A 13,690-nucleotide genomic window follows, 5' to 3' on the forward strand; every position below is an offset into this window, starting at 1 on the left:
TTTAGAACCTTCTTACATTACGCCAGCGTAGTCGTTCTAAAGGATATACTTCCGGAAGCAGCATACAAACATTTTTTGCTACTGTTTTGTGCCACGACATTCCTGTCATCGACTGTGTATGAAAACGAATGGGAACTTGCAAAAGAAATGCTGGAGCTGTTCGTCAAGGATTTTGGAACCATTTATGGACCTAGCAGTGTTTCAAGCAACGTTCATAATCTTCAGCATGTTCACGACGAAGTCGCCAGATTCGGACCATTAGAAGACATCTCCACATACGGCTTCGAAAACGAACTACAACGCTTGAAGCGCATGATGAGAGGTGGCAGCAAATTCCTGGAACAAATAGTCAACAGAGTGTGTGAACTACATCACACAAATGTAGCCAGAGAAAACGACGAAACCAGTAACTAGCCATCGTTAACTACAAAAGGCCAAAACATTTCGTTAGCAATAAATCCGGAATTCAGCTTAAGGAAAGGACCCAGAAACGAATGGTTCTTATTGAAAGACAACACCATTATGCAGTACTGTACAGCAGCTCAATCAGAAACTGGATAAATAAGCGTGCATGGTTATAACTTCATGGTTATAACAGCATGAGTGACCTGTAGTCTTCTTTAAGACAAGTTGCTGTCTCGGACATACGTTGTAAATTAGTAGGAATTAGTGTAGATAAATGGCAAGGACTCGTTGTACTTCCATTACTACATACATTACAACCCATGTAATTTAGAGTTAAATAAATATTATAAAAAATACACATGTGTTTAAAATTTATATAAATACTAAAAGATATTTTTTTAGGCAAAAGATGATCAAAAATGCGTTTCATACACAAACATGGCTAATTATTAAATCGAAATTGATGGCATTAATAAATGCGTTGCTGGAAGTCTAAGCAAACCTTTGAAAAACTCTCAATTTCAACAGAAAAGGTACGTAGCTACGACAGTGAAGATGTTCGAATCATACCTCCAAGCACTAGAATAACACTCGGCACAGTTCAGCGTGCAAAGGTAACGAACGGTTTTTCTTAAAGCTATCTTTATTCATTTCATTCCAACCATACCAGGCATGCCATAAGCGCGCGGCCGTTACCCGAATCTAAGCATAACAGACATAGCATCAACACGCAGGCGTTACACGCCTCCAAGCAACAACAAACATTTTTATAATCTACCTGTCTTAGTAACTATCAGGTTTCATGCCAATGCTACAAAGGGGAAGGAAAACAGTTAAGCACCTGTAGAAGTGGTATGCAGCATTTGTGTTTGATGAACTGTTTAAAAATAAACTGAACTCACTACCTTTACCGTGGTATCAAGATTGGTGGAAAAACCATCACACCAAAAAAGAAAATATTTCCAATATGTATATAATTACGCGGGTCGTCCCGTAATTATTATAAAAAAAACTTTTTATTATAATTGTTAAGACTCCGCATGAGCCTATCACCAACGTCTACGAGATACAATTGAGAAATAAGCCACTGTTTGTTCCTAACCTCTGCCTTATATAGCCCTAGCCGATGATTCTATCTACTACGCTATCAGTTGAGGGGGAACTCCGATATATCCGCATTCCACGATGGCGGCTTCCGTTGGGGTGATCGCGATGTTGGGGGAGACTTCTAGCTTCTACGGATGTCTCTGCATTCCACAATCCTTTAGGGTTGATCGCGATGTTGGGGGAGACTTGCAGCTTCTACGGATGTCTCTGCATTCCACAATCCTTTAGGGGTGATCGCGATGTTGGGGGAGACTTGTAGCTTCTGCGGATGTCTCTGCATTCCACGACGGTTTCTTCCTGTAGGGTGATCGCGATGTTGATTGAGTTCTGTTATCACGGATGTAGCTGCATTCCACACACTATCCCTCTCGATATGCGAAGGTCTTTCCAAGGAGGGGCTCACGGTGTTGGGGTCGATCGATGGTGCTGGTGACTCATGATACCCAATCATGTAACTCCTCCGGGGGTAGATCAAAGTTCGTCCTCGGACTTTTGGCTTGGTTTGGAGGTCTCTTTGCGTGATCTTCTGAAGATCGCTGATTCTATTGTTATATTAGTGTACTTTTTTGTTTTTATGTACACTATAATAACGATCATCAGAATTGCTATCGTTATAGACATTCCGCCGAATATGCTGAATGTAATTTTCAAATGCGAAAACTGCTTTAGTTCAATGTGTTCCAAATATTTTCTATTGGTTATAGTGTTATTATGGATTTTGTTGATATTGGGCTCCTTCATAATAACATTTAGTTTCAGCTTTAGATTCGGTAATGCGCCCTGCATTTCTTTTACACCATTGATAGTTTCTTGGAATGTGAATGTATGATTGTTGATTATTACTGTGCAATTATTAAAAGTGAGAATGAAATTTCCACTAAGTATTCGATCATGCGGTCCGCAATTTGATTTTACTTCTGCATTTTTTGCGTTGTTTATCAGGATCTTGTTTATCGATATGAGGTTGATTGACGTAGAATAGTCTTCTATTGCGTTGCAATTACTTTCTCTTCCTTCTATCATTGATGTCAAACAAGTATCTCTGAATGGTTTGAGGTATTCACCTAATTGCACTTTATCGAATGGCTTCAGTGTTTCGAACATTTCACTTCCTTTTTTAACGATGTATTTTGGAGTATTGATTATCGTTAAATTTTTAAATGTGAGTGATTCGATCTGGAAAATTGTACACACATCTTCGACTTTGGGAATCTCCAGTATGTATAGCAACATCTTCTTGTTCACTGCTATTTTAGGTATCGCGTAGTTCATTGATTCTTCAGGGGAACTAGTTCTTATACCTTGGTTGGTGATTATTGTCTCAATTGCAAGTATTTCGTTAATCGTTAGTAACTTGCTGTTTATTAGCTGAACGCGTGTCTTCAGGATAGCATCTTCTATATCTTCTAGAATTCTTTGCGTCGTATCCATATAAATAAGCAAAGTAATCGCATCTATTTCTTGTAACAATAGTTTGTCTTTCGTTGTATGTTTGTCGATAAGCGCGTTGATTGTTATAGTCAATTCTGCGATTTTAGTGTTAATAATATTATTAACGTTGATTTGTGCATTGTTCTCGTTGATTAGATCGTTCAACGTTCTGTTAATAATACGAAGATCTACGGCGTCCGGTGATCCAGCGAGCCATTTCCAAGTTGTCCCTAAAGCGTCCCATCGTTTGATACGTTTAGCTTCTCTTGGTACTATCTGATCTAACCTATTCTTGATTTCCTCAACTCTCTCTGTTATTAGATCTGATATTGGTAGGTTCTTATTGATCTTTTTAGCTATTGTTTCAAATTTCTTTATATTATTTTCAATATTAGTCAAGTTGATTGGATGTATGATTTTCAATGTTCCAGTTTGTATCTTACATTCTTGCTTTTCTAAGAATAGTATAGGGTCATTATCCAAATTTCTGATTTGAAGTGTTCCTCCATAGATACAAGTCAATTTTAGAATTAATCCAAGTAATGAAATGTGATTTTTCATCTGAAACGATTAAGATTTAATACGTTTGATATTATTTTTGTGTCTTTTAATATTTTTTGTGTTATTAAATGTTTTAAATTGATTTTTCGCTACTTTTGTTGGTTTTGCCCTGGGGTCTAGTTTTTTTCGAACATTAGGCATGATAAATACTTCGCTATCTTCCATTAGTTCTGGGGGTTCTTCTTTGTTTCCGTTTCTTTTCATTTGAATCATTCTTGCCTTTTCTAAATTTTCTTTTACTTTTCTGAACAATTCTTGAAAATTATTAGTTTCAATATTTGTTTGATTGAATAATATTTCGTTTGGAGTGAATTTAGTTGAAGAATGAACTGAACTGTTGTACAGTGATACAGACAAAAGAATTATTTCTTCAGTATTTAAATCTGTAAATTTATGTTTGTTTGTATTAAAAACTTCTATTATTGTGGAATGAGTCTTTTCTACTTGCCCATTTGATTCTGAACAAGATGCGTACAATAATTCGATATTTAGATTCGCAAGATAGTTTTTTAATTGCAATGATCGAAACGTTGTTTCATGATCCGTAATGATCTTTCCAGGTAAACCAAATGTAGAAAAATACTGTGCGAGTGCATTTTTTACGTCTGTAATATTTTTTGTTTCTATTGGAATCAATTGAACATGTTTTGAAAACGAATCGACTAATGACAAAAAACTTTTTTTATCTATTTGGAAAATGTCCATGTGAACACGTTCGAATGGTTTTTCTGTAATTGGTCTTGGGGATATTTTAATGTTGTATGGCCTTCTTTCGTATTTGTGCATATTACAAATTTTACACAAATTGCATACTTGTTTAATTTTGTGTGACATTTTTGGGAAAAAATATGATCGTTTTAGTTGACTTTCGACTTCAGTAATTCCTCTATGTGCTCTATCATGTTCTTTAGAAACAATTACATCCTGTCTATTTTCATCAGTGACATCTTCTACTATTTTCTGAGTGAAAACAAAATGTCCTTTTTGATTGAAATAGTCATGATAAATCTTCTGAACAATTGGAATAACTTGTTCTGGGGCCATAATTGCTGTTTGTTTTCCATTATGAAATTTTAATAAGCAATTTTTAATGATAAGTTCATTGAATGAATCTCTGCAAATTGTTATCCTTCTGAAGTGTTGAAAGGGGTTTTCAATTAAATCGTTTGATATGTCAGCAGTTTTAAAAATGATCTGATTTTTAAAGAAGTTAACTGGCCTTTCCGTAAAATGAATGTAATAATTATCAGAAGTTTCTGCTGAATGAATTGTGTCAATGTCAGAGTTAATTTCGGATGTAGGTGGATTATTCACTCGGGATTCTGAAATAGAAATGTTTTCGTTAGCGTTAATATCCATAGGAGATTGATTTTCCTTGGTTTCCATGCTTCTTTGACCTGTAACGGAACAAGAATCATTAGTATCATTTTTTCTACTTAATGCGTCTGCGACAACGTTAGTTTTTCCTTGTTTGTATTGGATGTCGTAGTCAAAATTTTCTAGTTCTAATCTCCATCTGAGAATTTTAGAATTTTTAGTAGAATTTTTTATGAATGTTAATGGTTTATGATCTGTAATAAGGGTAAATTTATTTCCATAGAGATAGGAATAATATTTGCTGACTGCCCAAATTATTGCCAAAGCTTCTTTTTCCGTTGTTGAATAATTTGATTCTGTTTTGTTCAATGTTCTGCTTGCAAAGGCAATTGGTCTTTCAACGTTATCTTGTTTTTGTGATAGTACTGCACCTAACGCATAATTACTTGCATCGGTAGTCAAAATGAACGGTTGTTTAAAATCTGGGTATGAAAGTATTTGATCTGAGGTAAGTATGGTTTTTAATTTTTCAAATGCTTTCGCATACTGTTCGTCTTTTAGGTTTACTGTTTCTTCTTTTTTTAAATATTTTGTTAATGGTTTCGCAAGCTTTGCATAATCTTTAATAAAACGTCTATAATATCCTGTTAGTCCTAGGAATTGTTTTATCTCTTTTTGATTTTTTGGTAATGTCCAGTTTAAAATTTTATCTATTTTTGTAGGGTCTGGTTTTATTCCTTCAGGTGTAATAATATGTCCTAAAAATTCTGTTTGCTTTTTCAAAAATTCGCATTTATCAAGCTGGATTTTAAGGTTGAAAACTGATAATCTTTTCAAGATAGTTGAAATATTTTTCAAATGTGTTTTTAAATTATGTCCAATGATAATGATATCGTCAAGATAAACATAACAAATTCGTCCAATGTAATGTTGTAAAATATTGTTCATTGCTCTTTGAAATGTTGCCGGTGCGTTCTTAAGACCGAAAGGCATTCTTGTAAATTCGAAATGACCTTTGTCTGTAGAAAATGCTGTTTTTGCACTATGTGTTGGATCCATTTCAATCTGATGAAACCCTGATTTCAGATCTAATGTTGTGAAGTATTCCGATTTTCCTAAACTATCTAAAATATCTTCGATTTGAGGAATCGGAAATTTGTCGTCAATAGTTTTTTCATTGAGTTTGCGGTAATCAATTACAACTCTTACTTTCTTTTTGCCTGAAGCATCTAATTTTTTTGGAACTACCCAAATTGGTGAAGAATACGGACTTGCTGAATGTTTTATTATACCTGTTTCTAACATTTCATTTATTTGTTCTTCTACGTCTTGTTTATAGTGATGAGGGTATCTGTATGATTTTGTGTAAGTAGGCATCTCATCTTTTGTAATTATTTTATGTTTAATAGCTGTGGTACAAGTTAGTTTTTCGTTTGGTTTTAGCAAAACCTGTTGATTTTCAATTAATATTTGAATTAATTCCTTTTTCTCTATTGCCGATAAATGATCTGTTCTTATTATTTCTTCTAAATTCTTTTTATCAATGGAACTTCCTTTTAATTGAATTGGTATTGGAGAAATGGTTTCAAAATTATTCACTATAAGTTTTAATTTGCCGTCAAATCTTGGTAGTTTTTGACTATTGGATATTATTCTTACTATTGTTTTCTTGTCCTTGGATCTATACAATCCTGGTTCAATAAAAATTTGATTTTGAAGTTTTTGGTATGCAGGAACAAACCAATCACCATTTTTGTTGGTTGTTAGTTCAACATTGTGTGAATAAAGTTTTGTCTTAGGAAAATATTTTTGGAAAGGTATTGTTTCATTTCCAATTTTCAAATGTTCCTGATTGTAACTAATTTCGGCTTTATTTTTTGCGAGGTATTCTGATCCAAGTAGACCATCAAAAAATTTGTGAAATTTCAATTCATAGTAAGTTTGAGTTGGTACATCACGTCCTATTAAATTTGCAAATCCTTTCTTGTTTATTTTATGTTCTCCTGCAATATTCTTTACATACATTCCTGGGATTTCCTTTACGTTAGTTATTATACCTGGTCGAATAACATTTTTATTAGCTCCTGTGTCAATTAATAGTCTTATAGTTTGTTTTGTTATTTTGTTGAAACTTGTGAGATATGGCAAATAATTTAAGTCATGTCGTGTATTAGTCCTGCCCAACAAAAATTTAAATCGACGCTTTCTTGTTGTTCGTCATCTGATGAGCTTTCACTTTCGTCATCTGATACTTCATTGTTGTTTATTTGTCGTTTATTCAAAGTTAGTTTGCTGCGTACTGATCCTATTTCCATTGGTTGAGGGGTGGTGTTTTTAATGTCTGATTTATTACTTTCTTTTGGAGTTTGTGAAAAATGAGATTTTTTGAATTGTTCTTTGCCTGGTTTATACGAATGTATTTTTTGTACTTCGTTGTTAGCAGTTGCTTCTTTAGACCGGAATTTGCATATAAAAGCATACGCTGCTTCCAAATCTTCTGGGCATGCTGCTTGTGCATAACCGAAGTATGGTTGTTTTAAACCAGATAAAAAAGCTGATAATCCATCTTCTTCTATGAATGCGTTTATCGCATCCCAATTGTTTCGATATTTTTCTTTTTGTTTTGCGAGGGATTTTATGTTTTGGACTGTTGTTAGAATACTTTGATAGTATTTATGGACTGACATGTTGTCTGTCATTCTTGTTTGCCATAACTGACTTTTATAATAAGTCAGTTCCTGGCGGTCACCTAATGCATTAGTTAGGATGGTTTTAATTTCTTCGAAAGTTGTGGGGTTTCCTGCCAAGCAAATGATATCTTTTGCTTTTCCCTCGATCTTATTTACAACTGCAGTTATAAATATTCGCATCTGTTGTTCAGATACAATGCCGTTGAAGATCATGAGGGTATTTTCTGCTGTTTCTAGCCAAGCAGCAAGCTGTTTTCTGTTGCCATCAAATTTTGGGATGGACTTAATGGGATCGGGAATTTTGCATAGGGAATCGTAAGTTGTTCCTCTAGCTTCGCCAATCATGTGTTGGTTGTGTTGCAAACCCTGTACTATTTGTTGTAAGGCTGCAACTTGTGCTTTAAGATTTTCGACATCCATTTCGTTGTCGTTTAGACTAAGCGAAGTGAATAGAGGGATTTCGGTTCTGAGTGGTACGTGTGAGTACTCTTCTGAATGCTCTGAATCCGAAATGTCTGTGTCGGAATCTGAACTTACTGTGCCTTTTTTAAGTAGTTCCCTGACTTTAGATAAGGCGTCTTTCTTTTTGGAACTCTTCATTAAGCTCAAGATTCAAAATTGGTTTGTGGTTATCGTGGGCCCTATCTTGTAGTACTCCCTCCGATAGAACAATTTCGTCTATCTTGTAGTGCGCAATTGTTCGAAAGTAACACCTATCTTGTAGTATGTTGCTTTCCTACTCGCAAAGTGTATCTTGTAGTGCCTTGCAAGGACGTTAGTGAATACAAAATTTAACAAAATGTTGTGTCACGTCTATCTTGTAGTGCGTATACGCATCACTTTTAAATAAGTATCACTCCCGATTTTTCTTCGTGGGCCCTATCTTGTAGTACTCCCTACGAAGTGAAAGTAATCGTTGTTACTTTCGTCATGAGAACTTAACACTTTTCCTTGACACTATTTTTCGTGAGCCCTATCTTGTAGTACTCCCTCCGAAAAGCTTTACCTATCTTGTAGTATAAATTCGTGTAGGAAGAGTGAAAAAGATACTCACGATTGTGCTGTCGTGTTTGGGTGCAGGCCAAGAAAACGATGACGGTACTCCGTATGTGCAGTAACGGGGGGATCCTCTACTCTTCAGCGACGTTATGTCTTTGATGCTTGCAGATGTTCAATGTCCAATGTTTGGTACACTTCACGGAATCACTTTTGCACTGATTTATTAGTTCAGCACTTCCACTTTTTTCGTTACTTATTCACTTTTCTTAGCGCCTACCCGGCTGCGCCAATTACGCGGGTCGTCCCGTAATTATTATAAAAAAAACTTTTTATTATAATTGTTAAGACTCCGCATGAGCCTATCACCAACGTCTACGAGATACAATTGAGAAATAAGCCACTGTTTGTTCCTAACCTCTGCCTTATATAGCCCTAGCCGATGATTCTATCTACTACGCTATCAGTTGAGGGGGAACTCCGATATATCCGCATTCCACGATGGCGGCTTCCGTTGGGGTGATCGCGATGTTGGGGGAGACTTCTAGCTTCTACGGATGTCTCTGCATTCCACAATCCTTTAGGGTTGATCGCGATGTTGGGGGAGACTTGCAGCTTCTACGGATGTCTCTGCATTCCACAATCCTTTAGGGGTGATCGCGATGTTGGGGGAGACTTGTAGCTTCTGCGGATGTCTCTGCATTCCACGACGGTTTCTTCCTGTAGGGTGATCGCGATGTTGAGGGAGTTCTGTTATCACGGATGTAGCTGCATTCCACACACTATCCCTCTCGATATGCGAAGGTCTTTCCAAGGAGAGGCTCACGGTGTTGGGGTCGATCGATGGTGCTGGTGACTCATGATACCTTATCATGTAACTATATTTTTACCCTTAGAAACAAACAAATAAACAAACGGCAGTGTGTATATAATCTGTCATGCGATTTTTTACCATAAAAATATCCAAAGTCTTGTTAGAAATATGTTTTTGCATCACACGAGCATTGAAATCCATTCCTATTCAGCTTCATTTATATACGCTACACAACGTACCAAATCAACACGGACCAGACGGCGTAAATGTGAGTATGGCTTTCTTCTACACCAATTTCTAATCCAATGTTCTCTTTCGTTACAGCACATCACCCGACAGACAAAGAGACCTCAAATTTGAGAGAATTACGGTAAAAGATCAAGAAGAACATGGAAAACGACGGCGAAACCCGAAAAAAAGCATGAAACCCTTGATTGTGTGTGTGAGCCGACAGAGTTTGTTGAAGCTAGAATTGTTTCCATCTCGTTCTGACCTATATTGTTTATCCTGCGTCCTTACTCTAGCGTTCATCCCACACTGTGACGAGCTCAGTTTGCTGTGCGCTAAGTCCAGGGTGGACGTGTTGTGGGACTTAGAAAATTTTATATCTGTTCGTGCGTGAATGATGCGCGGAAGTTTTCAAGTATGCGCGATTGCTTTGTGCAGTGCAATATGCTGACCAGTGTTGTGATTTATGTAGAGTTGATGTGCCTTTTCATGCCATTAACGTGTGGTGTTAGTTTTTTCCCTTCACTCCGTGCTTGCTTCGGCAAGCGCATTGAAATGTAGTGATGGAAAAAACTTTCGGTGCATGTTGTGGAAACTTCTTCCCCTTTTCACACGACGATGAATTCAGTTGGTGCTGTGTTTGGTGTGTGAAAGTTTATGCGTGTATTTTGGTGACAAATAGTGTTAAACATATTGTACGCGTTGGTACAGGATAGTGTTTTCGTCTTCCTTTTGTGCTTCTTTTGTGCTGCGTCATTCGCCGTGCGCACACTGTAATCCTGAGTGCAGTGAAGGATCGTTTTTTCTTCTTGCGCTGTTTGCCGCATCGTACGCGCACCCTAATCCAGTGTGCAGTGAAGGATCGTGTTTTTGTCGTCCTCTTCGGTGTTGTTCGTGTGTCGTCGTGTTTGCCATGCAGCGAAGCATGCGACATGACACACACTGTTACACGTCTTACACTATAATTGTAGAGTGGAGCTACAGCCCCGCCTACATAAAAACCATGAAAAAGCTCAAAAATTCGAAAACAGAACGAGAGGTCGCGATACGTTTTTTAATACGGGCGCGCGAGAAGCACATAGGGGTCGCCGATTCCAGCAGTGTTTTCCGCTCGAGCAGTTTAAATGCCCATATTTTGATACCGGGGCAGTATCAAGAAAATAGTGCGGAAAAAGATATCCCCAATGTGCAATTCAACCACGCCTGCTAATAAATACTATTGCCGCTATGTTCTGGCCTACAGGCGAAGTGAGATAAAAAATGTGCACATACGCATATACACGGTACGCTGTCGATCCCAATTAGCCCTTTCTCCCTCTACCTAACTAACGATCATCCTGCTAAAGCGAGAATGCGTGTTGGGATCGCGCCCCAATGAGCAATTCAACCACGCCTGCTAATAAATACTATTGCCGCTATGTTCTGGCCTACAGGCGAAGTGAGATAAAAAACGTGCACATACGCATATACACCCCCATGAGCAATTCAACCACGCCTGCTAATAAATACTATTGCCGCTATGTTCTGGCCTACAGGCGAAGTGAGATAAAAAACGTGCACATACGCATATACACGGTACGCTGTCGATCCCAATTAGCCCTTTCTCCCTCTACCTAACTAACGATCATCCTGTTAAAGCGAGAATGCGTGTTGGGATCGCGCGTCGATACGCACTAACACATTCAAAGACACCATGTGTGCACACAGCGTACGAGCGCCTGCACGATCTTAGGGGCGTGACGCGGGTCGATGTGGAATCCATGTGGAACGCATCGGGATTGCTCGCAGCGTACGGGCGCATGCACGATCCTGGCGGATGAACATGGAAGCTTTCGAGTCCATGTGGAATCCTGTCGGAATCCATATGGAATCCTCACGCCGTCCATGTGGAAAGCAACGCTAGCCCTCGCAGTGTACGGGCGCTTGCACGATCCTTACGGGTGAATGTTTAATGCCGGTGAATGAGTCCATGTGGAAAGCAACGCGTCCGCATCGTACGGGTGAATGATGAATCCTTATGGGTCAATGTGGAAAGCTGCAAGACCGCTCGCAGTGGACGGTGTTTTGGTCGCGATGGTCGTAGCGTAGCGTGCAAAAGCGCGTTCAGTTTTCTTCATTTATTTGTATTAAAATTATTATTTATTTACAAACCACCGATTACAATATGTTGACCACACTTTGGGCTAATAGTTGCAAGATTTTCCCGTGAGATATTTAAATAAAATAGTATTATATTTCAATTACAAAACCGAGGTATTTTTCGCTACACTTCTATGCCTTGCTTTAGCTATTTCCTCGCGGCCGCCCTTAACGTACTGGCTTTGGTTTTTAGGGAATAGCTAAAATAGTTGAAGAGATAGATTAAAACAATGTTCTACAAAGTTGTAAAGAATAACATTTCGTAAAGGTGTAAAGGTGTATAGTATTATAAATATATAATTACGCGGGTCGTCCCGTAATTATTATAAAAAAAACTTTTTATTATAATTGTTAAGACTCCGCATGAGCCTATCACCAACGTCTACGAGATACAATTGAGAAATAAGCCACTGTTTGTTCCTAACCTCTGCCTTATATAGCCCTAGCCGATGATTCTATCTACTATGCTATCAGTTGAGGGAGAATTCCGATATATCCGCATTCCACGATGGCGGCTTCCGTTGGGGTGATCGCGATGTTGGGGGAGACTTCTAGCTTCTACGGATGTCTCTGCATTCCACAACAGTAACTTCCTTTAGGGTTGATCACGATGTTGGGGGAGACTTGCAGCTTCTACGGATGTCTCTGCATTCCACAATCCTTTAGGGGTGATCGCGTTGTTGGGGGAGACTTGTAGCTTCTACGGATGTCTCTGCATTCCACAATCCTTTAGGGGTGATCGCGATGTTGGGGGAGACTTGCACTTTCTAGGGATGTCTCCACATTCCACGACGGTTACTTCCTGTAGGGTGATCGCGATGTTGAGGGAGTTCTGTTATCGCGGATGTAGCTGCATTCCACACACTATCCCTCTCGATATGCGAAGGTCTTTCCAAGGAGGGGCTCACGGTGTTGGGGTCGATCGATAGTGCTGGTGACTCATGATACCCAATCATGTAACTATATATTTAATTATTTTTATTTATTGTGAAGTCAATTTATAAATATAAATAAATTATGAAATATGCAACTCATAAATATTTATGATTAAGGACGTCTACAACTAGTTCTTCGGTTTCCTTTGATAGTTGCCCGTTGCGTTGCGTGTTTCAACTTAAGTTTGAAAAACTTGTTGACCGCTTCAATGGTCGGTACATCATAGCCGCACGTACCGATCATTCTAAACATCTTTAATATATTTCCTTTATTAGAAACCTTAATTTTCGGACCATTTTTATCGACACCTGTCCAGCTACAACCGCATAAAAACTGTTCGTCGAACAGCAGGTCCAGAGCGTCATGCATACGGTTCCTCGGATCGTCGTGACGAATTTGATTATTTAACCATGCTCCCAGTGCTTCGAAGAAATCCGCATCCGTTTCCAACCTGGCCTCCAAAGCGTCTAGTTGTTCCGCCGTTTTTACTATTTCAAAGTCAAAGCCGTCTGGAGCCTGCGATGTTGGAACCTTTCTGATGATATCGTGCACTGTTGATATGACCGCGTGTGCATCATCGGCAGCTCCGTAGCGTGGGGTTGGCGGGGTTGGCCATCGCCAAGGGCGCCAGGTCTAAAGGGGGCGTCAAAATAAGAAGTTGTCGTAATACAATCGCCAGGCAAATTTGTTTTGAAAAAATCCTTAGGTACTGCTCTGGGATTTGTCGTATACGACGAACGACAAGAACAAACGTATAGCGCTGTATGAAGTTGCTCTGTCAGATCTTGTAAACCTCCTTCGGCTCTCATGACCCGCTGGGGCTAAAAAGTCTGAAACAAGACACCCTTTCGTACAGGGTGGTTCGGAGACTATGCAATGTGGCCTGAATTGGATTTTTTTTTACAATTACGATTCAATTGTAAGGAGGTTTTCGCATAGTGAAAATTGATTTATTCATCGAGGAACCAAGTTCGATACTCTGTTTGTGAAACCGTAAATTTTTTCTCATTTTTGGCCCAACTTTGCTCCATAACTCGGGCGGTATCCAAGGGATCGCCAATCTTTG

This window comes from Anopheles funestus, chromosome 3RL, assembly GCF_943734845.2.
Source record: "Anopheles funestus chromosome 3RL, idAnoFuneDA-416_04, whole genome shotgun sequence".
NCBI lineage: Eukaryota > Metazoa > Arthropoda > Insecta > Diptera > Culicidae > Anopheles > Anopheles funestus.